At 35.9% G+C, this 12,861-nt stretch overlaps 1 protein-coding gene across 15 annotated transcripts in view; it reads right to left on the bottom strand.

Moving 5' to 3' along the window:
• The window catches only part of sema3b (sema domain, immunoglobulin domain (Ig), short basic domain, secreted, (semaphorin) 3B), a 73,425-nt gene that overhangs the window by 33,428 nt on the left and 27,136 nt on the right, over positions 1–12,861 (bottom strand). For 11 of the 15 annotated variants that reach the window (XM_058784170.1, XM_058784165.1, XM_058784161.1 and 8 more), the window contains 2 exons: positions 2,801–2,865; positions 1,235–2,693 (listed from right to left, as the gene is read on the bottom strand). The exons of 1 other annotated variant lie outside the window; for it this stretch is intronic. The gene's annotated coding sequence lies outside the window, so the exon portion shown is untranslated. The remainder of the gene's footprint in view (positions 1–1,234; positions 2,694–2,800; positions 2,866–12,861) is intronic. 3 more of the 15 variants (XM_058784168.1, XM_058784162.1, XM_058784169.1) reach the window with 3 other exon arrangements.

Genomic DNA, 12,861 nt, shown 5'->3' with positions numbered 1-12,861 from the left:
ACAATGTGTTTCTGTGTTAACACGTGTGGAGAGTGTGTGTGTTTGAGTGAGGGTAGGTATGTGAGTGTTTGTCTAATTACTATTTTGGGTAGTGCATGGTATGGATTATGTGTGTTTTTGTCTGTTTACATACTCCGCTATAGTTTGGGGGCAAATTCTGACAAAACCATTATTTTGGGACATATGGGATGTTCTCAGTTTGAAAACTCACTGATTGACAAATAATGTATTTGTATTGTAAAAAAGAAGCTTGTGTTCATTTACGGTTAACCTATAACCCTAAGGCATAAATAAATATACAGAGAGATATTCATAAATATAAATGCAATATATACTATATATATGAGAGAGAGGGAATATTACATTTGTTTATACATTTTTCATTTGTTTTAAAAAGTCTATGGAAATAGCTTTGGAAAAAAAGATTAATAGAAGTCTATTAAAAACAAGAAAGAACTAAATGCACCTGTTTGTGTGCGACTATACACTCTTATCTTGTCATCTTTTCATTAATCTGTGATGGTTTTGGGGTTGAAAATATAAAAATCATAAAATGTTGATGATGGAGTGATGATAACAGTCTTTTGCTCTTTGTGTGATTCAAAGAACATCATCCCATGAGCAACACAGGAACAGTCAGAGTTGCACCAGGGTAAATATTTCAGCAGAAACACACTTACAGAATGAACACGTCTTTCCCTATCACTCTTCCATTCTTTATCTGTCACTCTCTCCCTCCCTTATTCACAGACCATTTAATCTTTTAATATCATCCTATATTAAGAAAACACGGTCCAGATGGGTCAGTCCACACACATACAGAGAGACATGCAATCTAAATTAGTGTTCCTAACTGTTCCAACATAACAACCCATGATTTATCCATATATTACACAAGATCTCAGACTCAACTATAGTATTTGCCCTAGAAACACAATACCAGGGTATCATTCATCCAAATACTGCACAATATGTTAAATACACACATGCACAAAGAGGTCGAACAGCATGTCGCATTGGGGGGGCTCCCTACCTCATGTACACACTCTCACTTTTTCAACTATTTGTACGGCCTTTATTCAAAGTATACAAGTAAATATCAAAATATTCAGATGCTGGTTAATATAGTGAATCCACACTAATCACAAATTAAAAAGGGATAACCATTCACACACACTCCTACATACAAACACGCAGCATTGCTATAAAATGACTAGAAAAGAAACGAACTTACCTTTCACTCTTTCAGCTTTTTTCTCTTTCTTTTTCCCCCGCGAGTCCTTTAAGCCTCAAGTTCATCCGTTCCTGACAGGTGCCATGGTCCCGTAGACTCCAGAGGAACGACAGGCTCACACACACACTCTCCTCAGTCTCTCCAGAACACACACGCACACACGCTGTGAGGAGGAATGACAGATCACAGCAGCAGCAACAATCCACGCATGGACATGTGTCTCCAATGTGAAGTCCAAGACTTCTTTTAATTCACGTGTCTGTCTTTTTTCCCCTCTCTCTCTCAGTCTCTTCTGTCCTGCTCTGAAATGATTTTCCAGACTTTTTCTTCTTTATTTTATTTCTTAGCTCCTAATTCCACTGTTTCTTTCTCTACCTACCTTCTTTTTTCCAGTCTTTCTCTGCTTTGGTTCTTGCGCTTAATGCTACCGCAGAGCTCTCCAGCTTTCCCTCTCTCTCTCTCTCTCTCTCTTTCCCCTCCCTCGGTCAGCCACTCCCTCCTCGATGGCAGGCTATTATGGGTGGAGACTGGTCAGAGGTAAAAGTCTCTCTCGCTCTCGTGAATACTGGGATGTACACTATCAGATGAGTTATGGTGGAATGTTTTAATTAGTTTTGGATGAGTTCCTATGGACTCCGGTTCAACTTTAGCTCACCTTATGAGCGTAATGAGGTAAAGTATTAAAGAGATAGTTCACCCAAAAATGACTTTGGGTGAACAAAAATTTTAAAGAATATTTCAGGTTTCTGAAAGGTTTGTTTGAGGAACTGACTCAGAAAATTATTCACTGAACATCTTTTATTAGAGTTCATAAGAAATGAACAATGTGTGATTCATGAATGAGTCAGATTATCCAGTTCACGAAACCAACTTAAATTATTCGTCCACACAAACGGACTGATACGGTTCTCAAATTCAATGACCTGGTCACAGTGGTTAACAGCTCACTGGTGGAAAAAAGGGTTAGCGAATAAAAATTCAAATTGTGGTTTGTCAAGAAAAGCTATAGTATTACTTTAGATGACGTGAAGTATAGCGTACACATCGTATGAATCACTTTAGTGATGTTTTGAATTGCTTATGCATCCTTTTTTGAAGCTTGAAAATCCATTTCACATTTATTTCAACTGGAAGAAAAAGAAAATTTTTTGCTCCAAAAATAAGGTTTTTCATTTTTAGGTGAACTATCCCTTTACTTCTATATTTAAAACAGTGTATCCGTGTAATGAATCTAGTCTAACAATTATTACAAGCTCAATGTGAGCTGCACTACACACTTTCGACTGAGTGGCGTCATTACGGCACCAATGAGACACTCTAGAGGGCAACAGTCAGCAAATATGATTTCATCAAGCTCTAAAACACACTTACATTTTTCCTCTATCTTGTTGCTTTTATTCTCTTTCCCTCCTTCTGTTTTGCAACCACAATGAACCATCTATTTCTAGGTGTTTGGTACCTGAAATCACAATAATCATAGATTCTGTAACAAGTTTCACAGTGAGAGGGAGATCGAGGAAGTGAGACAGAAAGAGAGAGAGCTGGTCCATGTTATATGATACTTACCATAAGCTGTCATGGAGACTTGGTGTCGTCAGCAGGATATAATGTAAACCTTTGTTTTCCATTTGCTTCACACACACACAGAAACAGACAATAGCACACATGCACAGGTGTAAGAATGATTTAAAATGTAACTGGATATCTTAAGCAAGAAAAATAACGAATAAAGTAACAGAAATGATTAAACTGAAAGTGAATACCCAGTCACAACCTATTCAACTTGACATATTTCAGAATGAAACAGGAAATTCAATAAAAGAAAAAAAGAGCAGACAGGACATTATTTTATCAGGACTGAATGCGAGTTTACTGAAACAATTTGGCTATTGGCAAAGATGATCCATTAGTCCATATTGCAAAAAGAGAAAAAAGGAAAGTCATTTTTCAATATTTGGATGAAATATAACAAAGACCGTTTCTTAGATTTGGAAGAACAAGCACTGTTGAATCATTCACAATAAGATCAGGAAAATAAATTAAGTAAGTAAATAGGGTCAAATCTGATTTTGTGAAGAACATTTAACATCCAGAACTTTTCCATTCCACAAAAGGTTCTTTATAGTGGAAAAAGGTTCTTCAGATCATTCAAATGTTCTTCTCACTAATAACAAAAGATTCTTTTCAAAATTGTTCACTGAAAGTTTGTTTGGGGAACCCAAAGTAGTTCCTCTATGGCATCACTTTGAAAAGCCCCTTTCAAAGTGTAAATGGAAACAAGCACATACAGTATTTGCACCTGCTACTATCCCACTTTTCAGTTTCTTTTCCTCTCAGGAAGGAAGGATGATGGAGAACACATACATATACACAGACATGGTCCCTCCAGGCTACATTCATTCGTGTGTGCGTGTGTACTGTAGGCCTGAATGGTCCAGGTGGAGAAACAAATCAAGAAATAGGACTGGTGCTGTGAGAGCCATAAAGGCCAGGACCACCCTAAATGAACTATACACACACAAAATCACAAAATAATGTGTGTTCATTTAACCTGGCTCATATCTGAGAGATCCAACCTTGTATTAAATTCCCAAGTCAAGATTGCTTCCTTTTATCTTACAGAAGGCCTACAATAAGGACAGGTTCCTGTAATTACGCAAGTATTCCTGTACAACCATGAGTTAAGAGGCTCGCTCAAGGGCACTGCGGTGACAGAACATGATGGGCATCTTGGTAACTGGAGATTAAACCTGTGACCTCTGCTACCACATCAGCGCTGTTACTCCACATAGCCATTACTCCTCATCTTCATCTAACCTCAGAGACAGTATAAAGAGGAGACACACCACTGGTAGAAAAATGAATGTAAGGACTCATAATGCTGAAAACGTCAGCTAAAGTAATGAATAGCAGTCCCATCTTTTAGTTAAGAGTCAACTGTCTTTTAATAGTCATTGCCTATTCTTGAATCCACATGTGCATTGCACTAAAAAATAAATAAATAAATAAATAAAAAAAAAAAGATTATCAAATATTTGCATCAATTTGATTTTATTTAAATTATCATTTTTTTTCCAAAATGCAGCATGAACATGGTTAAAATATGGATATCAACATGCAAAATTCAATAGCTAAAATGTATGAAATTGAAACAAATTGGATTTATTGATAATAAATATATAAACCAGGTCATTGTGTATACACATTTAGTTTTATTAGTATTATAAATGTTACCCACTTCATTTCTGTTTGACTGATAAATAGGCTATGCTTTTATGTTGTTTATTAGTTTAAGTTAAAACTGTGTTAGAATAATCCAAATGGGTGAATATTTTATGATCAATTTATTTTTTATTTGTGAGTACATTTTTCTACATATTAATAGCTGAACCAGCCAGAAATTACTCGCTTCAAAGGAACTTTGTTTTCCCCAATTCACTGTCATTTAAGGCAACATAAAAACAAGAATTAATGCTAGCTTTGATTTTAATGAATAATACCAAGAATAATTTCCGTTTTTCATTTACACATTTTAATTACATTACACAATACAACTACAGTGTGTAGTACATACATTTCTGTAACCAAATCCTAATATATAATGTTATGTCTTTATCAACTAAACCATGTGTGGGTAACCGATTTAATTGAATTTAAATGTTTCCTATTCATAAATAATATATACGGCACTAAAACCTAATTAAATAGAACATCATTCTCACAAGTGTTGCAATTTGTGGCTTCTTGTGACCACTCATTCTTAATCTGCATTGTTGCATTACGGGAATAAATAGATTATGAAATCCATTTAATCATTTCATAAACATTTGTAAATGTTGGAAAAAACTTTTCAGTCTCATGTGAAGGCTTTTCCGCTCAGATGTTTGTGAACTAAAGGGTAGGGTAAGTTTGGCTAGCTTATAATAGAATGACTCAAAGTCTGTCCTTTATGTCACTCATCTCTTATACAACAGACGTTTACATAGTCTTGCTACTGCAATTTATTAAATTGTGAATGTTATTTGAAGAAAAACTGATGTGGAGAAATGCCACGCTCTTGTACAAATCACATAGTACATTCAATGGCATCATAAATCACTTCAAGACTCTAATTATTAAGTATTAAAGAGCTTTTATAGTTGTAATAGCTTTTACTGTTGCAACTAAATCATAAGAATAGGCCATCTACTTCCTTCACTTATGCACTTGTATGATTTAAAATGTAAACTACTCAACTGTAGCTGAAGTGGGGAACAGGGAGCCACAGTATAGCACACCAGAGATGTAGTATATTTTGTCATTTCTGCAGATCCCTTGATGATTATGATAATTAATGATACTTAATACCCTGTCCTCCGGTCAGAGAGCTGAATCAAATCAAAATGTTCCCTACTTGATCCCTCTGTCTCTCTCTGTTATTCGCTTCAGCCAGCATTCCTGATGGACTGAGTGGAATTCAGGCATTCCGGCCAAAGTCTTCCGCACACACAAAGCGCAGTGGAATTCTGATGTTGTTTCAAAATGCGGAGCTGAGCCCCCTCTCACTTCAGATAGCGAATGCATTATTATATTGTGTGTGTATTGCTTTACTGCCGACTGTCTGGTCAGTATTGTTCCCACCGGATGACCTTTGACATGTAGCTCGGCCTGTTTTGACCCTACAGTCTCAGCCAGCGCACAAGTTGAGTGTGTGTTGATTACCTGCCAACAAAGTACAACAACGGGATGGTTCATGGTGCATTAGCAAGTTGATGAATGCGTTCACGGACATACACACGACTCAAGGTCTTTGCAAGCATTGTGGTACATTTGCTATCAGCGTGGCAAGTCCTTGAAAACAGTTTATCAATCACTACTGCCTCAGTTAGGATGAGAGAGAGAGAGAGAGAGAAGATTGTGATGGAAGAAAAGAGGAAGAGATCAGAATGTGAAAAAAACAGTGGAAGAGGGACACAGCGGTTTCTGGCAAAAGCAGGTTCCGCTGTAGCATGCTGGAGTGTGTGCGTGTGTTTTGGAAACAGTGTATCTATGCGCGTGTGTATGCATCACTCAGTTTTAACGTATAAGTCTGTAGTTATTTATCATGCCGTGAGGGCAGGCCTTAGAGTCACCATCCATAACCACTGCCACCACAACAAATAGCTTGAAAGAATGAAAGAATTAGACTCCAAAAAACATGTGTTAGCTATTAAACTGCAATGTTTAAAAACAGAACAGTCAGGTACACTAACATTCAAAAGTTTGGGGTCAGTAAGATTTTTTTTTTTTTGACAGAAATTACTTTTATTCAGCAAGGTAGCACTAAATTGATTAAAAGTGACAGTAAAGACATTTTTATAATGTTCCAAGATTTCTATTTCAAATAAGTGGTCCTTACTTGGAACTTTCTATTCTACAAATAATCCTGTACAGTATCACCGTTTCCACCAAAATGTCAAGCAGCATGAGTGTTTTCAACAGTGATAAATATTAAGAAACTTTACTTGAGCCTTAAAATCAGCATATTAGAATGATTTCTGGAGTAATGGCTGCTAATAATTCAGCATTGCCATCACAAGAAATGATATTTTAATATATAATAAAATACAAAACAGTTATTTTAAATTATAATAATATTTAACAATATTATGCAACCTTTGTGAGCATAAGACACTTCTTTAAAAACATAAAAGAAATCTTTCAGACCCAAAATGTTTTGTGTGTTTGTGTGTATATATGAGAACAAATCCTAAAATTCACATTTCATTTCAGAAAGTCTTACATCAGTATGTATAGACCAATGTTTATAATTTGGAGATTTAACAAATGTTAAAACATCAATTGTGCCACTTGCACAAAAACGTGAAAACCTAAACAAACTAAACTAGTGGAGTATTTTAGTTGATAAATGTGAAGTGGCAATTAAAATACTTTTAATCAAACTGAGTTACATTCTTCAGTTCCAAGTTCGCTAATTTATGTGTTTTCAGTGGGTCTGAAGCCCATTTCTTAATTTACCAGCCACATTAACACTACCCAGTGGTTTATGCCCTTAATTGTCTGTTTAAAGCCACAGGCCTATTTCCTGTTACAGATGTGTGCTGGTCGTTTGGAACTATATAAACCCCGCCCCCCTACAAAATCCATGCTAGAAAAAGGTCATTTAAAGAGAAAATAGTGAGATGTGAGATGTGGAATGAGAACAGAGAGGATAGTTCAGTAAGAATGAAATGGAAAGAAAAATTCATTTTCAGGAAATGGTTTCATATTCATGCAACATAATTGTACAGATGTCTGTCTGTGATTTTTACTCATATTTTATGGCAGTTATAAAGACACACATTTGCTGTTTCACAGAAGTTTGCTCAAAGATCGGGACTTCCCTCTGCTTTTCAGACACTGTAATCGAGAGACTTTAAAGCATTGGGCTTTTCCCTGACACACACAAACTGACTCACACACACACACACACGCTTAAGCCACGTATGAGGGCCTTGGCAATTGCAGCTAAACTCTGTTAGTGCTTTTAATGATTATCAAGGTAAACTTATCAGCACATTTTCCTGATACTCACTGAATCAGGCAGTGGACATTTGAAATAATGAAACAATAAGGTTCATTCTGACATACTGAATCAGTAAGTGTGCATTTCGATAGACTCGATGAATCAATAAGTATACATTCAACATACACACTGATGTTCAACATTTACAAAAGAATATTATGTACTGTATATAAGTCTATGCAAATGTAACAAATAGTTAAACAGTGCAAGATGAGTCATCAATATTTTTGTATTGAGTGCATATTAAGGTTTAGGAGCTAAAGACATGGAGTGAAAAAACGAAGAGAGAGGAAAAAAGTGGAGGAAGTGAAATCTGTGAGAGATATTTCACTGGCATCACTCATTTGTGTGACTAGCGGTGTCTGACCTTTTACATCACAGTGACATCATCATACATATTGTCATCTACTGAATTGCTAATTGTTCTCTTACCACACATACATCTTTATCAGATCAGTTACAATAATGCAACAGACAAACAGTTCATTCACAGCTCTGAAAGGAACTGCATACAATCAGCCCAATCTGTTCTCAATCTGTTTTTTTTTCTTCCTTTCATCCTGCCATCTGCGGATTTACCCTTTCTGATTTTTATAGCTCAAAGTGCCTTCTCTTTTTCTGAACTCTTTCCATATCTGCTAAACCAGGGGCTCTTAACTGGTGTGTAAATAATAAAATTTCAGGTGCACAGGATTTTTCAGGCCATTACCATTCACCAATATTTTAACACTAAGATGACCCTTGCCACATTTGTAGTTAATATGCTGCATCAAAATGACCAAACTGTAAAACTTCAGACAAGTTACATTTTGCAAAATGCTTGTGAATTGTTCTGTTGCTATCAAAGACCATCATGACATATATTACTGGCAACCAGTAAACAGCATAAGACCACAGTAAACAGTGATACATTCAAAAATGCGATATAATGTAACTAACCTAGGACAATTAAACATTTCTAATAAGTTTTTGACATCAAAGGTCACATATCGGATCAAAAATATATATATTTTGGTGCAAATACATTTGCCAGTTGGTACAAACCAGCTTAATTAGCCAGATACCATGTTATTCTCGAAACTATGAAGAAAGAAAAGTAAATATGACCAAAATTACATCAAATATTGTTTCATTTGTAATTATGATAAATACACTTTTTTGACCACCATTTGTTGGCTGCTCAGAGCACGAAACCGTAGAAATTCAAGAGACAAACCAAACAGTCAAACTATAAAGACAGCAAATTACACATCGGCAGTCTTTACATGTTTACAAAGTTGTTCGTTTTTGCTTATAGCCGGGCTTACGCAGGATTGCCACTTGATGTCCAATCTAGGTTTTGAAGCAAAACCACTGTTGCAAACCACTATTAACAATTACGCGGCTGGTTTGGTGAACAGTGTTCAAAAATGACCAAATCTTTGTTTTGGTAAAGCCTCTAAAACTATGCAGAAATGAAGTGACCGAGAGAAGAAACTTCTCTTTCATCATTCATCTCATTTTTCATCCGCTCTGAAACAACTCTCTCTCGCTTTTGTTTGATCTGTTCCCAAACCCTTTGATGTGCTGTGCCATATCATTAATAAAAATGAAGTGTAAGCACACCATCATTCTTGAAGACACACTCTCAAGTTTACACACACACACGGACGTTCATATTAGCTATCAAAAGCTGCCCATAAGACAGATGCCAGCTGCTCTTCAGTATAGTCCAGCACACACACACACACACACACACACACACAAACATGATGGAAGGTAAGTTAGTTAAAGTTTTTCCCCTATTTCACCCGCCTCTTTTACCGATACAAATCCCTCACTGTCTGTTGAACAGTGAAACACGTTTCTTTTCCAAACCGTTTGCCCACTGACACCAAATTCACTTTATTTCCTCATTCTCTTTCTTTCCCTTTTCTTTATTCTCCCTCTATCTTTCCTCCTGTTCATTGTTAAAACAGATGTTTGTCTGGCTCTTCCATTAGTAGGAGCTGCTGTGTGTGTGTGTGTGTGTGTGTGTGTGTGTGTGTGTGTGTGTGTGTGTGAGAGAGAGAGAGAATGAGGAAACAAAAATGACTGAGCATTTAATATTGAACATGTGGGACAGCAATGAACTCTGGGTAATGGAATGGGCGCTGCCATAGACTGCAGCTGCAGGTGACTGTAAGTTGATTATTAACGGATCCGTGTAATTAGGTATGGGATTTGTTAGATCAGGGGTCTTTAGAGGTGGTCTACATTACTTCTGCAGGTACTCATTTTTTTTGGAAGAAACTATTAACTAATATTAAAATTTAATAAGCAACATATAGAGTATATTACATTATTATGGTACTAAGCACATGTTATTATAGATCAAGCATGTACTTAATTTTACATAATATTTAACGGCACCATCTCTTGATCCACCAAGAGATCTTTGGCCTGCAAAACAATCAAAATCACGGTATGTGTCCCAAATCACAGCATTATTACAAGCTTAAATTATAGAAAAAAAGCACAAAAAATTCCTTAAAAGTCTTTATTCAGAGGGCATAAAAATACCAATGTGACTACTGCATACCAAAACAAAGTACACGATGGAAACACAAAATATTTTTAATAAATCACAGCAACATCAGCGTCTATTTATAGTATACGCTTATATTAAAAATATTAATATTTAATATGATTTTATGTTTTAAATATTATTTAACCTATATAACATATATATTTTAGTATGTTTTATTAATTATGATTTTTAATAATTTGATGAATAAATAAAAGTACATTTATCTAAATTTACAATATGCAAATTGTAAATACAAGGTATGCGATTCATATTGTATAACTACAAAGTTACACACACTCAAGTTCATATTTTAATAAAAGTTTAAGCAACTACACATTGCAGAATTCAGGACACATCAGCATCAGGCACCATCAGGATATTAAATTTCCGTGAATGCCATGTGGCTAAAGAATTGGTAAGGCCTCAAGGAACTGCTCACACACACACAGCCAAATATCTACAGTGTGCTTGTGAGTGCGTGACAATGTTATTTTGTGGTTTGAACTTGAAGAATGGCACAGAGCTCTTGAAGAGTTTCTTGGCCTCTATTTTTTAACCAACCTTTCTTGGTCCCTCAAAAACTGCTCATTTCTGAGGATCAGGGAATGGAACAACACTTACACACTGACACACATTTTCTGTGGCAACAGCGGTGGTTACAGCTAATGAGGTGTGCAAGGACCAAGTGGCCACACAGACGAAAACAAAGAGCTTCATCTGAACTGTCCTTGGCCACACACGCTCATGTTGTGTCTCTAGGAGTTAACACAAAGGGACAGACTGAGTCACTGGAGAGAAAGAGCCACTGAAAGAAAAGGAGAAGAAGAACAGAAGTGTTGAGAGACTCTGGGGGAGTTCACAATGATGGATTGTCCATTTAACCTGCCTTTGAACTGCTTGACTCTGAATCAGATTCATTCGATTCACAATTCATTTGACACAGTTCAGATTCACTCTGAATCCAACAAAGCTTGAATTGCTTGAACTGAATTACAAGGTGATAGAATGTAATACTGAAGACATTTAAATGGGATTTTACCATTAATAAAATATAATATAATACATTCAAAATGTGCAGGGAAAGAAGTAAAATACATCTAGTTATAGTTAATAATGAATCAAACCAAAATTAAATATAATATTTAAACATTTTTATTTATATGAACTAATAAAAAACCCGCTTTTAATGTTTTTTTTTTTTGTCCCCAAGGTGTAATGCCCTGGACTAAAGAATTTGAAAAATCTAAAATTTTTACATAGTGCTACAGACAGTATAAAAAAAAAAAAAAAAAAAAAAAAAGATTAATCATCTACAAATTAACATAAAAGACCTGTAATTGAATCACCATTCTTTTTGGTCCTGTCAGCCAATCAGATTTCAGGGTCAGGTTTACAGTTGAGGGTGGGGCTTCAACAAATCATCCTTTCACTTTCCTCTGATTTTATGGAGCAGTTTATAACCCTTGGGGTAACATGTAAATACAAATATGAACATGAAAATTATAATCTTTTAGTCATAATTCACAATTACTACAGTATAAGCATCTGACACCAAGACTTCACCAGACTTTTAAGTATGGCATACTCAATCTCACAATCCTGTCATTCACAGACTGTTTTTTATTTTATTTTTTTCTCGGTTTCACTCTCTGTTGCTAATGCTTGCTCTTGTCTAACATTACCTGGCTGAGCGGTGAACCACAGAGAACACACAATGTGCCAAATTAGTAAAGAGACACACCACACACACACTCAGGCATACCCAGATCTCACCGCCACAACACACCTGTCAGCAACAGTGAGAAAGACTGAGAAAGAGAGATGCTACATGGCCCTGAACCAAATCAACGGCCCATTCTAAATCTCTGTGAGCACGCTCTGATATTGTGTTTATGCGGAAGGAAGAGTGTTTGAGCAGGCATGTGCTTAACCCTGTGTGTGTGTGTGTGTGTGTGTGTGTGTGTGTGTGTGTGTGTGTGTGTGTGTGTGTGTGTTGCTCAACAGGGTAGGAGGAAATTAAAATGTGGTTTGTGATTAATTGTTAGCTCATAGCATGTAATACAGACACACACATGACCACAGAGCACAGTGGGCATGAGATTGGTTGAAGGTAACTTGGCAGATGTCTCTACAGAAGGAGGGAGAAAGCAATAATGATAATGAAATAGGGAGGACAGACAGTAATAGATTAATGTTCAGAAAAATAAGGCATACATAATAAAATGTAGGAAAATAAGAGAATGGGTTTTATCAATCATTATGCAAGTATAAGCAGGGATGGGAATTGATAAACTGCTCTTTTTCCTAACTGGTTCAATTTTTTTTTTAGATAAATACAAGAACATGGAACACTGTACTAAAATACTCTGAAAATATTCCCTGCATTATTTTGCCTAAAACATACAATGCAACCAGTGAAGTCTGATTCTTGAGCTAATGAGGGCTACAGGGCAGTTCTTTTTAGTGAATCAAAAGCATGACTAGTGAAGTCTGATTCCTGAACAAATGAATGAATCAAAAATGAAAAATCAATTA

Source organism: Onychostoma macrolepis, chromosome 08, assembly GCF_012432095.1.
Source record: "Onychostoma macrolepis isolate SWU-2019 chromosome 08, ASM1243209v1, whole genome shotgun sequence".
Classification (NCBI taxonomy): Eukaryota; Metazoa; Chordata; class Actinopteri; order Cypriniformes; family Cyprinidae; genus Onychostoma; species Onychostoma macrolepis.
This window is presented reverse-complemented; position numbering and strand designations above follow the sequence as displayed.